Below are 16098 nucleotides of genomic sequence, written 5' to 3'. Positions count from 1 at the left end.
CAAGGGAACTTCTTCACTAATACTGCTCCCAGGGCAATGGAAACTAAAGAGAAAATAAACAAATGTGACTATATCAAAATGAAAAGCTTTTGCACAGCAAATAAACCATAAATATGATAACAAGAAAGCCCACTGCATGGGAGAACATATTTGCCAATGTTATCTCTGATAAGGATTTAATGTCCAACATTTACAGGGAACTCATAAAACTTAACAAAAGGAAGATAAACAACACAATCAAAAAATGGGCCATGGACTTAAAAATATATTTTTTGAAAGAGGACATAAGGAAGGCCAGGAGACATATAAAAACATGCTCATAGTCACTAATCATCCAAAAGATGCAAATCAAAACAACAATGAGGTATCATCTCTCACCTGTCAGAATGGCTATCATCAACAAATCAACAAACAACAAGTGCTGGCGAGGATGCAGAGAAAAAGAAACCCTCTTACATTGCTGGTGGGAATGCAGACTGATGCAACCACTGTGGAGAACAATATGAAGTTTCTTCAAAAAAAAACAACCTAAAAATGGAACTCCCATTTGACCCAGTGATTGCACTTCTAGGAATATATCCCAACGAACTAGAAACACCAATCAGAAAGGATATATGGACCCCTGTGTTCATAGCATCACAATTTACCATAGCTAAGATTTGTGTCAGCCTAAGTGCCTATCAGCAGATGAGTGGACTAAAAAACTATGGTACATCTAAACAATGGGATACTAAGCTGCTGTAAAAAGAAGGAATTCTTGCCATTTGCAACAGCATGGATGGAACTGGAGAGCATTATGCGAAGCGAAATAAGCCAGTCAGAGAAAGATAAATATCACATGATCTCACTCATTTGTGGAATATAATGAACAGCATAAACTGATGAACAAAGAAGATCCACAGACAGAGAAGCATCGATCAGACCATCAAACCTTAGAGGGAAAGTAGGGGAGGGTAGGGGTAAGGGGAAGAAATCAAACAACGGACCTGTATGCATATATATGAGCCTAATCAATGGACACAGACACCACGGGGTTGAGGGCAAGTTGGGAGTTGGGGTGGGGGTAGGGAGGCAATGAGGGGGATAAGGACACATATGTAATACTTTATCAATAAATTAAAAAAAGAAATAAATTTGGTAGCTGAAGTTCTCATAAAATTATGGATAGTTCTTGGTTTTAGTAATTTCATTTGGTCATATGTCTAAGAAGAAATGAAGAAGTAGTAAATCTAAACAAATTTGCTTACAAATATGGTATATGGAGGTTTGGGAAGAAATTTCAATTTACAATATAATCTATCAATTCCTGAAATTAAAATGAATAATTTTAATCATATTACTATATTTCACAAGTAAACATGGAATTGCTATCTCACGTGATTAATCAAAATAAATAAGTAAAGACAAAAGTAGACCCATTGATCTGATGATTTGCCCTCACACAAGGCATATTATTGTATCTCTCTTAAATGCCTCCACTACCATATATATGATCTTTTGATTTCTGCATTGGAGTCAGACCTAAGACAATTCCACTTTTAAACAACATTGAAATAACTTTGAGTATGAAAAATGATTTAACTTTCAACAATGAATTATAATCTCATCAATTTTAATATTTGTTCTGTAAGAGAGAACAAAGGGATAACTCATTGCAGTGAAGATTGTAATAAAGCCTCCTCAACAGTATCAATTCTTCTGCCTGTCCTCTTCAGGAATTTGAAAAGAGTGGACTTTGGCCATTCAGTTCTCAAAGACATCACAATAACAGCTATTTTCAGGAACAATTAAGGATAGTGTAATTATATCTTAAGTGGTTGCTTTACAAAATCACTTAATCTCAAAATATTTTTGGTGGGAAAGGAAGAAATCATACTGCTTTATTCACAGATAATATGATTGTGCAAATAAAAATCTTAAAACATCAAAAGGTGATTACAAAACTACTAGGTAAATTTAGCAATTCCTTAGATCTACTATGTAAACACTGATCGTTTTTGTGTCAGAACATATAAATAGAATAAGATTTATTATTATTATTTTGTCTACCGTATTTCATAGTACTTGCCACATTTTTGTTTCTTTTACTGATGGCAATTGTCTGTAAGCTATTTGCAATTTTCTCATATTTGTTCTTTTTTTTGTCATTTTTACTCTCAGAACAATTGGAATTCTAATTTTTTTAAATTTGTTTTTATTGTAGAAAGTATTAAAGATGTCCCTCTGTTTTCCCCATTGACACTATCCACCCACATCTGCAACTTTCCAGGCTTTCACCACAGTATATTCTGTGTCCATGTGTTTTGCATATATACATGTGAGTTATTTGGTTAATCTCTTCCTGCCCCTCTCTTGCCTCTAAGATTCCTCAGTCTGTTCCAAGATGCATCATAATTAAAAATTTGATTGTTTGAAAACATGTTTGTTTGCCTAAAAATACCTGCTTCTGCTAAAATGTAAATAGCAAAATGATGTTTTAATTTTGATTTCATTTTCATTGGCATATGACATTAGTTTCCTATCAGACTTTCAACGGACACATTACAAGGCTTAGCTGAGTGCAATATATATATATATATGAACTGTCAATATATGTCATCATTAAAGAAAAACTATGGAAAATAAAGTAATGCATTCTATTCTTTCCCTTGACAGTGGGAACTGCAGTTTGTCTATTTATATAATACCATTCTGGAAAATTACATTTTTTTAAGAAGACTCCAGTTTTTTTCTAAGGAAAATACAGCTTGGCACTATAACAGCTTAACTTACTTCTTGTTCAATGATAACTTTATTTTATTTTATTAAAAATATTATTTTGTCTGATACTTCTTGTCCCAACTCTTTCTTTCTCTTCTAACTCTGTTTAATTTCTGGTGAATTTCCAAATTTAATAATTAGTTAATAAAGTTTCACAATGTATGATGAATAAAGGTTTAAGTAAATATGATATATTTATAACTATATCAGAGTTAGAAATGGTTTAGAAAATAAAGCTTATATAATATTTTTAACAAACTATTCCAAAATTTTAACTAAACTTCTTCAAAGCTCTTTCATTCATGCAAAGAGACTCAGTATTTCTGGGAAGATCATTTGGTGTTTTCTCTATTCTTGGGCTTATTTTACATTATCAATAATTTTAAGTTACATGTTTGCTTAAGGAAGTAAAATGTTTGGGCATTTCAGTTTTCCCTGAGTAAATAAGGTTTCCAATTCCAATTTTTTTTTTTTATTTTGTGTGTGTGTGTGTGTGTGTGTGTGTGTGTGTGTATCCTGTCTAATAAAAGAGTAATATGCAAATTGACCTAGTTGAGCCATATGAGTTGGCCTAGCAATGTCATTGGTTAGGATGAAACGTTTTTGGAATCAAAATGTAGAAATTTTTGTAGTGGAGTAGTCACAAATATATGACTACAGAAATTTACTAATCCCAAGGGAAATTTTATGATGAAAAAGCAGAAATTCCCATGATAGATTATTCTTGCCCCAAATAACCTTGCCTAAATAGATAGGTTGAATATTCATGCTATATCAGGAAAGTTGGAATTAAAATAAACGTATCAGAAGTTATTATTAAATCTCTATCTTAGATGTAGAAAAGCTATTATCCTATCTAATAAAGAGGTAATATGCAAATTGACCATCATTCCAAGACACAATATGGTCGCCCCATGTGGTCAAAGATGACCACCACAAGATGGTCGGCAGGGTAGGGCAGTTTGGAGGGACCAGGCCTGCAAGAGAGGGCAGTTAGGGTTGATTAGGCAGGTATGCAGGCAAGCGTTTGGGAGCCAGCAGCTCTAGTTTATGAGGGATATCCCAGATTGGAGAGGGTGCAGACTGGGCTGAAGGACATACACACACACACACTCACACACACACTGGTGCACTAATTTTGTGCACCGGGTCTCTAGTATATTATATATACATTGATTACATTACATATTATATAAATTGGGAAGCAATTCTTTTTTTAATATTTTATTGATTTTTTATAAAGAAGAAGGGAGAGAGATAGAGAGCTAGAAACGTCGATGATGACCAGCTGCCTCTTGCACACCCCCTCCTGGGAATGTGCCCGCAACCCAGGTACATGCCCTTGACCGGAATCGAGCCTGGAACCTTTCAGTCCACAGACCAACACTCTACCACTGAGCCAAACCTGTTTTGGCGGAAAACAATTCTTAAAAAGTAAAATGAAACTATAAGAAACCAAATAAAGCAAAGTGAAAATATTTAATTTTTTTTCAAAAAAAAATATATATGGTACTTGCTTAAAACCAGCCATTGTCCTGGACATTATTTGTACAAAATTAATAAAGTTAACATTTTCACGTCTCCAAGGAAGGTTTCAATCTTAAGGTAAAAGAGGAAATCAAACACAAAAATATTTGGGCTGGGATGAGACTGAAAACATTAGAGTGTGTTATAGAGCTCTGAGTAAGGGCATCTGATTAAGTGGAGAAGGTCATCACTGAACACAGCTTCAAACTACTGCTCCTAAACTGTGACCTAAAGATCATGTCAAGGTGAACAGGAAGGCACTGAGGTTGTTGATACTTTATAGAAAGACTGAGGATGAGTGAATATGATCAGAAAATAAGAAACAAGTGACCCTGATAGCCCTTTGGAGGAATTGGATTATTCCTGGTGGCTGAACTGTGAGCTCTGTGGAGGTGGTGGTGAGATTACAAAGAATGGTTAAGGTAAAATCTACTGAGATGAGCAAGACCCAGATCCTATAGAGTGTGATAAGCTGGGTCTATAGAGGTTTCTCTTCTCTTGAACTAACTAAAGGCACTTCTTTTCTAAATGGATAAATTCTGTATAGCTCCCCTACACACTGACATTATGCTCAAATATTGATTCTTCCAAACCTAACTCTGATGACTTTGGTTTCAGAACTTGCCTGTTTAGTTCTAACTGCTTTCTAATATTTCAAATCTCTGTTTTCAAAGAGAAATCTGTAAACAAAATTAGTGTGCTATTATATTATTTTTTATTTTTTATGGATGAAATAGTAAACAATAAACAATAGTATGCCTTTCATATGACCTATAGAACATTCTCATTCTTTTTGGACCAACTAAAGAAAATAGTGACATGAACTGACAATGCAATAGCATAGAAACAAATGCCATAATATGGTTTTATAAAAGCATGTGAAATATGTGTTATTATTGGCCTGTAGGGCCATCATTTTAAAAAGCATTTTTATCTTAGCAGTGCTGTATCAATAAAAATCATGTTATTTTTACTTTTACCTTATTTATAAGGTTTCCAATTATGTTAAAATTTTGCACTGTTATTTTAGGGGAAATATATATATATATATACACTTTACATACAGAATTAAAAGAGAACCTATGACTTATTTTTCCATCTTTGATAATTTGATAAACAATGAGCTTACTCGCTGCTGGGACTCCAGCCAGGAGGATGGTGATATTCAAAAACTGTTGTTTCCCTGTTGTGATATTTATTATTCAAATAATTTTTGATGCTTTCATCTCCTATGGGCAGGAGTAGTAAGAAATCCCTTAATTACTTTCTATTTTACATAGAGCTGTTTTGGGTAATCTTAGAAGACAAATTCTAATTAAGAAACTTAAAAAGAAGAAGAAGAAGAAGAAGAAGAAGAAGAAGAAGAAGAAGAAGAAGAAGAAGAAGAAGGTTAGATTCTACCTCTGCTTTTTAGACTCTGCCAAAAATGTGGGTCAGTAAAACACTAGTGATAATAATATTATTTAAGACTTCATATCAAATTTATTTTAGTTTGATATTTTTATGATTTTAATTCTGTGCATGTATATTAAAACTATAATGTTGAAATGTTTAATTTCTTTCAATGGATTTAATTGCTATGACATTTCCTTTGTATCTAGGTTCATTTGTGACGTCAGTGGAGACAGACACAGGCTAATTAAAATTTTTCTCTATAAATATACACTTTGATAACAACTGAATTGATTTTATGTATCTTAGATCTTTGCTAAGTTTATTTGATGACATTATTGATATGATTGATATTGCTCACAAATGTTTAGTGCTGTTATTTCAAATACTTTAGTGTTAGGTTGAATTGTTCATTTGCAATAGAGCTGTATAGATCACTCAGGTTTATATGTTTGAAAGAATTCACAATAATACTCAGAACATAATCACACAATGATTTAACAAAGGCAAATAACACAATAGAGCAATCGGAGAGTTCAGGCTAATTTGGGTAGGTCAGGAGACTCCCCAGAAGACTTCTAATTCTCACAAGGACTCTAATCTTGAAATTAAACCATTTTGCGTGATGAATTTTGCTTGGAGACAACTCAAGGAGACAGATGTTCCCTCTGAGGGCTTTTATGTCCCTCTAGTAATGTAGCCTAGACAAGCTAGAAACTTAAAGCATAAAAGGCAGAGTTTGTTGGAACTCACCAAGAATGCCCTCAGGCTCCATGATGATTTAGAACTCACAGGACTCAGAGACGTTCTTATACTCAAGGTAGGAACACGGTGTTAAACTACTGGTTAAAATAAGCAGAAGAATGGTACATGAAGCAAAGAATGGGAGAAACTAGTATGTTGCTAGGTGTTCTCTCCAACCTGCCTTGATGTTAATTCTCCCAGAAATGATATGTGACATGTACAATCTGCTTTCTACAAGAGAAATTCAGTTAGTTGAGACTGAGTGTGCAAGGTATTAACAGAGAGTCAGTCATTTATGCACCCATTGTCTGCATGCTTGAGCTAGGTTGGTTAGACTAGCCCACAGAGCCAACACAGGCAAAACATCAGCATAAACTGTATATTCAAATTAGTACTTCATGCCCAAAGGCAGGAGCATTAAAGAAAAATAAAAAATAAAAAAAATAAAACCCGCAAATATGTAATTAAGAAGTCTAGAAGAAAAAATAAAAAATAAAACAAACTACATTTACATAAAGGTGCATAATATATTCTCAGAATTTAAAAAGGCTACTGGAAAAATTATTCTACTTATTTTCATCTATTTCATGAATGCACAGTTTTTTGTTGTTTTTTTTTATCAACTTCTCATCACAGTCAAAACTTAAAACTATGATTTAACTATGATTTATCTTGTTAGAAGGACCAGTGGGAAAGTCTTAGAATCTCAAGTAACAATTACAAAAAAATATATACTAGTTTCTTTATACATAATAACTGCAAACATACATTGGTATTTGTAACTATTATAGTATGTATATTATTGTTATGCAGATGTACAACTAACCCTCAACTAGTTATAAATCATCTTTAATATGCCTTTCAACCCAAGTATTTATTAGTAAAAGAGGAATGTGTTCAGTGTAATCTATAAAACAAATAAAATAGATTTTGATTTGGTGTGTTTTTCTAGTATCCACCTTAAACTCAACATCTCACAAATGGAATTTATGGCACTACATTTCATCATTAAATGTTTTTAAAGATCAGATGAGTAAAGCATTCTTATGAGCATACCTAGAATTATGTCAAGTCTGTTTTTTTGTGTTTTTTAGCATGGCATTTAAAGAATTCCTTTTGTGAATGGGAACCTGTACAGAAATAGATTCAACGAAATACCCTGTATGAAATTAGGATTCCTCTCCTCTTCCATTAATCTAATTCATTTCCTTGTGCAAAGTTCTTTTATAAATGCATCTGTGCACTGTGGAAATGTCAGTAGATGTAATAGAGAGAATTCCTGAGAGATTTATCATGGGATGTAATTTTTAAATTACCCATATTGTGCTGGGCAGGATCACATATGAAACGTAGTTGAAATCACTGTTTCTTAGATGATCTTGAAAAGCTTAAAAGGTCACCGGGCTCCCTATTGTGCCTGAAAGTTGAAACGTAAGTTAAAATGTTACAGAGAAAAAAATTAAACAAGAGACAGCCATACCCTATATTTTAAAGTGAAATACCTTTGCCTTCTGCTGAGGTATTTTCAAGTGTAAGAGTAAGGGCTAATTTACTTCTTCCTTTTTTTTTTAATTAACAACATGTGCTAAAGAATAAAAGTGAGTATAGATGAACTGCTTTGTTTAGTAAAACCTACAAGTGCTTAGTTCAAAATGTTGACTCACTGAATATATAGAGTCCTAAACTATGAAATGAGGAGATAGTTGTTAAAATCAGTTGAAAAAAGTATGTGAGTGACATATAAGATATATGAGGGGAAAATAAACTTCCTTAATAATTTAAATGAGCTATAGTGTGCAGACATAGAAGCTAATTAAATAACAACTGGACTCTCTCTCTTTCTCTCTCTCTCTCTAAATATATATATATATATATATATATATATGTGTGTGTGTGTGTGTGTGTGTGTGTGTGTGTGTGTATCCTATCTAATAAAAGAGTAATATGCAAATTGACCATATCCCTGCTACACTAACAAGCCACGCCCACCATCCAATCAGGAGTAGGTATGCAAATTAACCCAACCAAGATGACTGCGGCCACCAAGAGAGCAGGAGGCTTGGGTTTCCCTGGCAATGGAGGAAGCCACGCTTTCTGCCTGCCCTAGACTGCCTTTGCCTCTTCTTAAGGCTACAAAGTTTCAATTATAGAAGATAAATAAACCCCAACAAAAATGACTGCGGCCATGGGGCAAGCAGGAGGCTTGGCTCTACTCAAGGCTACAAAGTTTCAATTATAGAAGATAAATAATTCCCAGATACCAGGTCCTCTGCTTGGGTTGCCAGGAGGTGTGGCTGCAAACTATCAGGCTGCCCTATGCCCCAAAGAAACTCCCACCCTCATCCGGGACACCCTTCAGGCAGGGCAAATCAGCCAGCCCCCACCTAAGCACCAGGCCTCTATCCTATCTAATAAAAGAATAATATGCAAATTGGCTGTCACTCTAACATCTAAGAAGGCAGCCCCCATGTGGTCAAAGATGACTGTTCTCATGTGGACACAAATGGCCAGCAGGGAGGGCAGTCGGGCGGGACCAGGTCTACAAGGGAGGGCAGTTGTGGACGATTAAGCCTGCAGGGGAGCACAGTTAGGGGTGAGCAGGCCTGCAGAGGAGGGAAGTTGTGGGCTTGATTTTTGTGCACTAGGCATGATTTTCATGTACCAGCCTTCTAGTATATTTCTGCATGGGTGTGTCCCTTAGCCCAGCTTGCACCCTCTCCAGTCTGGGACCCCTCGAGAGATGTACAACTGCCCATTTAGCCCTGATCCTGCTCACCTGCCTGCCTACCTAATGGCCCCTAACTGCTTCTGCCTGCCTCTTTGATCACCCATAACCACTCCCTGGCTGGCCTGGTCACCTCCAATTGCCCTCCCCTGCATGCCTGGTCCCCTCCAACTTCCCTCTCTTGCAGACCTGTTCCCCGCCAACTTCCCTCTCCTGCAGGCCTGATTGACCCCAAATGCCCTCCCCTGCCAGCCCGGTTACCCCTAACTGCCCTCCCCTGCTGGCCAGGTCTCCCCTAACTGCTCTTCCTTGCAGGCCTGGTCCCCCCCGCAACTGCCCTGTCCTTTCGGCCTGGTTACCCCTAACCATGCTCCCCTGCAGGCCATCTTGTGGTATCCATCTTGTGTCCACATGGGGGCAGCCATCTTGTGTGTTGGAGTGATGGTCAATTTGCATATATAGGATAGGCCAGTGTTTTTCAACCTTTTTTGGGCAAAGGCACACTTGTTTCATGAAAAAAAATCACGAGGCACACCACCATTAGAAAATGTTAAAAAATTTAACTCTGTGCCTATATTGACTATATATAAAGTAATTCTCTTGAATAGGAATCAAATAAACACAAAGAAAGTATTTTATAATTACTTTATTATGAAATATTAAGTAAACAAAATAGTGAAAAATTATAAAATTCTTGTCTTGTCTGCACCTACGGCACACCAGGCAACATCTCGCGGCACACTAGTGTGCCGCGGAACAGCGGTTGAAAAACGCTGGGATAGGCCATCACCCTTCCACTTGCAAATTATGTCCTTGGTAAAGTCACCATATTGTTTAGAATTAGTTCCGCATTTTATAGATAAGTATATGAGGAATGACATGTTTTACATCTAGAAAAAGCTCTAAGAAACTGTATAATTTGCTAACTCCTCCTTGTACTATATGCCAGGTCTCAACCTTTCTGTAATACAGCTCTGTCAGCTTTGGTCTCAGAGGGAGAAGACAAGATAGAGCATCAGATGGCTCTTACAGGACATGTAGTGTGAGTAAGAAACAAACCTATTATATCCTGATTGATAGAGAAATTTAGGGCCATCTTGTATTGATTTAACACACCCAAAGTCACTTAGTTTGGCTTGCTTTTCTAGTGGATATAATAAAACTATTAGAAGTTGAAATTGCAGAAACCTATATTTCCTAGTGGTACATACATATATTTTTTTAATTCTACCTGTAGAAATTTGGAAGACAGATCATCTACCAAATAACACACTTGTAGCACTGGGGCACAGGCTTGAAAATTAGAATAAAATATGGAGAATACACTAACTCAGAAAATGCAGTGTTGCAGGAGAGAGCAGTGACACAACACAGGGAGAATACCATGTGATAAATGGAGACAGAAATTGAGGTGTTGCATCTTCAAACTCAGGAATACTCAGGGTTTCCAGCAACCACCAGAGGGATAAAGAGGCATGTAAGTATTTTGCCTGGAGTCCTCAGAAGGAGCATGGCCATATTTTACTTCAATTTCTGGCCTCCAGAATTTTGAGACAATAAATGTTGATTGTGTGAAGCCAACCAGTTTGTGAAAATTTGTCCTGGAAGCCCCAGGATACTATATAGGAATTTAACAAACTCATATCTTATAAGAAGAGGTATGTCTTGGAGCAAAAACCTAATTTATTTCTCTCAGTCCTATCACCATTTAATGTACAGATGGGGAGGTATGTAAACTCCTAGTATTGTTTAGCACAGAAAAGCATTACTTTTGTTTCAATTCTTAGTTACTTTACTTTTTTCATTACAATCAAAATGTAACTTACTGATTGACTGACAAAGTAACATGTTTATAAATCAAGCACATAAGGGCTGTTTAAAAACATACTATATACACATATATACTAGTATATACAGATACATATTACAAAAATTTTATTACATTGTGTGTGATATATATTTTAACCCTATATATAGATAGATATTATATAGATGATATAGATAGAGATAGAGATAGAGATATAGAGATAGATATACTGATTAACATTATTCAAAAGCCAAACATTTCTACTCAAAATATTCATAATATTAAAGTAGGCTAGATATGTACTATTTAATTGATATTTATGTATATATTAAAGTCTAAGGAAATGTTGCAACCAAAGCAATTGAATAGATGACTGAACAGGCTGTGTGAGGTGATCAGGCCAGCAGTGAGGTTAGTGAGGGATGACCAAATGACTAAGCAGCAGGGTGCATGGGTGACCAGGCTGGCAGCGGAGTTAGTGAAGGATGACCAAACAATTGAGCAGCAGGCTGTGTGGGGCCAACAAGCCAGCAAGGGGGGAGTTTAGGGGTGACAGGGCTGGCGAGGGAGGGAAGTTGGGGACAACCAGGCCGGCAGTGGGGGCAGTGAGGAGCAATCAGGGTAGCAGACAGGCGGTTAGGGGTGATCAGGCTGACAGAAGTGGCAGTTAGGGGCAATCAGGCAGGCAGGCAGTTGAGCAGTTAGGAACCAGAGGTCGGGGATTGTGAGAGGGATGTCTGACTGCCAATTTAGGCCCAATCCCTAGGATCAGGCCTAAACCAGCAATTGGGTGTCTCTCGAGGGGTCCTGGATTGAAGAGGGTGCTGGCTGAGCTGAGGGGGACCCTCCCCCTCGCATGCACAATATTTATGCACCGGGCCTCTAGTTTAAATATATTTTTCCAGTTCTCACAGGTAATAAATGAAGACATAATGGCAGTATTTTGATACAGCTTCCCACCTTTTGCATAGATCATGTTGCACTTCCTTAATTAACTATAGATATAGATACTTCTATGAGACATTTCTCACTTCCACAGCACAGATTCCTTCAATTGTAACAGGTAATTTCTAGGTCTAAATCCTAAATCAGTCATAGGTTAAAGTATCAATGCAATGAATATTTCAGAAGTTGAACCAATCATGTTTATTTTAAAAGAATATAACAAACTAAAAAACAAACAAAACAAAAATAGGTTAGCAGAAAAACAACTCAATACAATTTTTACTTGTACATTTGCCATTTACTCATTTAAAATGTGTCAAGTAATTATTATGTGCCTCAGACAGACTTTGACGCTACTGACATAACATTAAAGAGAGGCATTTAAAAATAAGATGATTTCAGATAGTGATAAGTGAACTGAACAAATTAAAATGTTAATGAACCTCGGCAAAACAAAGTCAAGGAATGCTAGTTTCATCAGGTAAAGCATCTCTTGTTACATGACTATTGAGCAGAGATGTAATGACTGAGATATTCAGTAATCAGAAAATTGAAATAACAGGAGCAAGAACTCTGTAATGAGCAAAAATAAAAGTAATAAGTACAAGAATAAAAACATCCTGTAATCTGAAAACAGTAGTAAGGACTGTGTGGGTACAACAGAATTGGGGGAAAGACATCATTTTATGTAGGAAATTTTAGACAATGTTAATGTGATGCATATTATTTTAAGTAAAAATGATAAACCTTTAGATTTCTTACTTTATAGCTTTTTAAAAAAGCAGGGAAGATGCACATAATTTTGGCAGTTAAAAATATCATTCTCTTGCTCTAGTCTTGAAAGGAAAAATATTTCAGAAGAAGAGGAAACAATTCCTAAATAAGTTAACTATTCTGATTTGTCCAAATGGTTGAGAAACATATGAAAAGCTGACCAGTTGTATTAGTCATTAAGAAGATGCAAATTTTGGTGAATGTGGCATGGCCCAGTTTCAGAAACATGGCATATGGAATTGTAAGTGGGTGTAATTAGTTTGCAAAACTACCAGTATCCATTAAAACTGGGCATTTGCATAATCGACACCTCTGAAAATACTACTTAGATTATGCTCAACAGAAATAATCATATGTATATACCAATGGACATTTTCAAAACATATGCTCAAAACCGCCCTATTCATAATAGCCCTTACCTAGAAACTACCAGAATGCCCAACAGAAAATAGATGCCTATCTAAATTATGATTGAGCAATGCAATAAGAATGAACAAGCTGTTAGTATACTCAGCACATTAAGATGGTTCTCATGAGCATAAGATTGTCTTCATTTATGTAAAGTTCAGACACAGGCAAAATTAAGTTATGCTTATAGACTTGGGTGAACTTCTGGTCATGGGATGTTGACTATTTCTGAGGTCTTTCTATATTTTATTCTTTGAGAAAATGTATCAATTTGTGCACCTGATTTGTCAATGTTTCTGTTGTCTTTCACCTTAATGAAGTGATGGGGGAAGAAAGATGAGTATTAATTCTATGTGGGACATAACTGTATATAGAGATAGTGGAAGGAAGACATTGCTGTAATGGTTGGAATAATGGTGGCTTGAACAGATGGGAGAGGGTGTGGGGGGTGACTGGGATTCATCATATATCCTGGAAGCAACCATTATATTATGTTAGGCTAAGTATGATTATTTGTGAAACTAAGTTCATATCTTATTTCTTGATATGTATAAAAAGTCTCAGAAATAAAAAAGAACGTAGAAATGTAAGATAATATTTTATTATGATCTGTAAAAGAACATATATGAATTTTATAAAAAAAATATATTTTCAATGATTTCATTATTTTCTATTATTTCTAAGGTTTTAGGTGTGCATATAATATCTTTTTTTTTTTTTTTACCTAATCACTATTTTAAGCAGACTATAATTCAAAATTCTCTCTCACTTTTTCAATATGACATTTAAAAAATTGTAAGCATCTCTTGTATGAATTGTTCTCAAAATAGAACAAAGTAATATAGCTAAGACTTTCCACTTTTGGAACAAAATCAACGGGAAAATAATTTAATGGCTAGATTTATAGAGCAAAAATACTGGCAAGTATCCCGTTGGGGAAATTCTGAAAGCCCTCTATGACATGTTAATAAAGATAAATCTAATTTTCTTTTGCTTTATCCTATTCTTCTCTGCATTCCTTTATCCCATGACCATCAGTGCTCAACAGAAAACATTTCACTACAGTGTAATCTTTAATAGCAGTGCAGGCCATGTGTTGTTGGAGCCCCCAGAAAAAAAGCATTGAAATAAACAAGCAACACTCAAAAAAGAACACATGCCAGTTACTTAGTTAGAGGCTATATAAAGGGGAATCAGCCACCATCACTTGTGTTTGCCAGAGATTCCAAGAGAGGCAGAGTGGGCACGGATGCTTACACAAAGACAAAAGGAATATATCAAAATGTTCTGATTGGAAATTTTAATAAGTGGGGAAATGAAGACCGTTTGAATAAGAGCAAAGAGAATCGAGATGTTTAGAACTTGCTATATAACAAAGTTATCTACCATCACTTTCCCTTGACAAGACTCAAAGTAAGGCAAGAGAGTAAACAAAAAAAATGCTTTGTAGTAAAAAGAAAGAAAACTTCAGGTATGCTCTCATTAGGGCACAAGGAGGCTAAATGAGGGCTACTTAGAAGGGGCACTTTATATGGTTCTCTCTTGTTGGTACATTGTTGGCAGTGGGGGTGAACACACAAAAAGAAGTCCAGTCATTAACCAGGTCCTACCTCTACTGGGCCAATAGCTGCAGAGAGGGTTGCTTGGCTTCCTGGCATTGTCCCTGCAGAGGCTGTGAATTAGGGTTCCATGGTCACTTATGGCCTAGCCAAGACTTACTTATGGATTGAGTCTGTTACCTGTGCTCTGTCACACTGCCCAATACTCCTTGCAAAGCTGAAGGATCTATTCCCTCAGCTTCTGGAACTGTCCAAATCCAGCTCTTTTTTAGGGAGTGGCATGCATCCAATTACTGGTAGATGTGTACTTTTAAAGGCCCAAACCATTTTCTCCATTTCAAAAAACTCTGAAGGGGCAAGACAGTTCCAGAAACCACCCAAGGTTTTGCCAAGGTCACCCTTATGACTGAATTGCATCTACACTTTTCTCTGCCCAATCTTGCTTCTTCTACTTCTCCCAGTTGTGGTCACAGCATTCCCTGTAAACTTTCTTCAAACTTAAATGTCCCCAGGGAATATGACCTTCGCCTTCAAATAATATTTCTGTCTAGACTAGAGATATAATGGTCTCTTTGGCCACACCCGTGAAAAAACTTGCACTCACCATTAACAGAGTTATTTTTAAAAATAGAAGTGTTTACAACTTAATTAAAAGTACTTAAAACATAATGATAGAGCTATATATTTGTATTTATATTTTTTCAATCTAGAGCAAATTAATATCTCTGTGAGTTGGAAGATTGCTGCACTCTATCAATCAGGTGCTTAAATGCCCTTTCCTTATTAGTTTCTAAAATTACATAAATTCCTCTTGTCTGTACTCAATCATATCCTTTTATGTCAAGCTTTAATACCCCAATTTTGTCAATTTATCAATTAATATCTCACATAATATCTTTCAATTGTGATCTTTTGATATCTGCTCAGCTGTTTTCCCTTTTTATGAAGCGCAAAGCACTTGGTTGTCCTACACTGAGAACTCTTCAATATGTGATCTCTCTAATTCTAGTAATTTGTTTATTTTCTTATTCTGACCAATAAATTTTATGTTATAAAGACGACGGGCTATAAATATTTACTAAATTATTAAAAGTATATATATATATATATATATATATATATATATGCATAAAATATGTTTGCAAATGTTCATAGAATTAATTTTACATATTTACAGCTGTCAATCAACAGAAATGGATACCAGGTATAAGGAAATATAACATTTTCTTAAAGAGGTAGAGCTCACTGGCAACAATCATGATTAAAAGTGATCTTACAATCTGCTAATAATTAATTGAGAATGCCTGCCTGATCAACGAATATCTTCAAAAATGAATTATCTTATTGTCTTGGAATAAACATGATGGTAATAGAAAAGAAATAGCATAGCTTAAAAGTAGATTTTATTCTTTACATTTTGTTCAGTTATGCTCCCTTCTATTTATAGACATAACATA

This window comes from Pipistrellus hanaki (assembly GCF_964339955.1).
Source record: "Pipistrellus hanaki genome assembly, chromosome: 2".
Taxonomy (NCBI): domain Eukaryota; kingdom Metazoa; phylum Chordata; class Mammalia; order Chiroptera; family Vespertilionidae; genus Pipistrellus; species Pipistrellus hanaki.
This window is presented reverse-complemented; position numbering follows the sequence as displayed.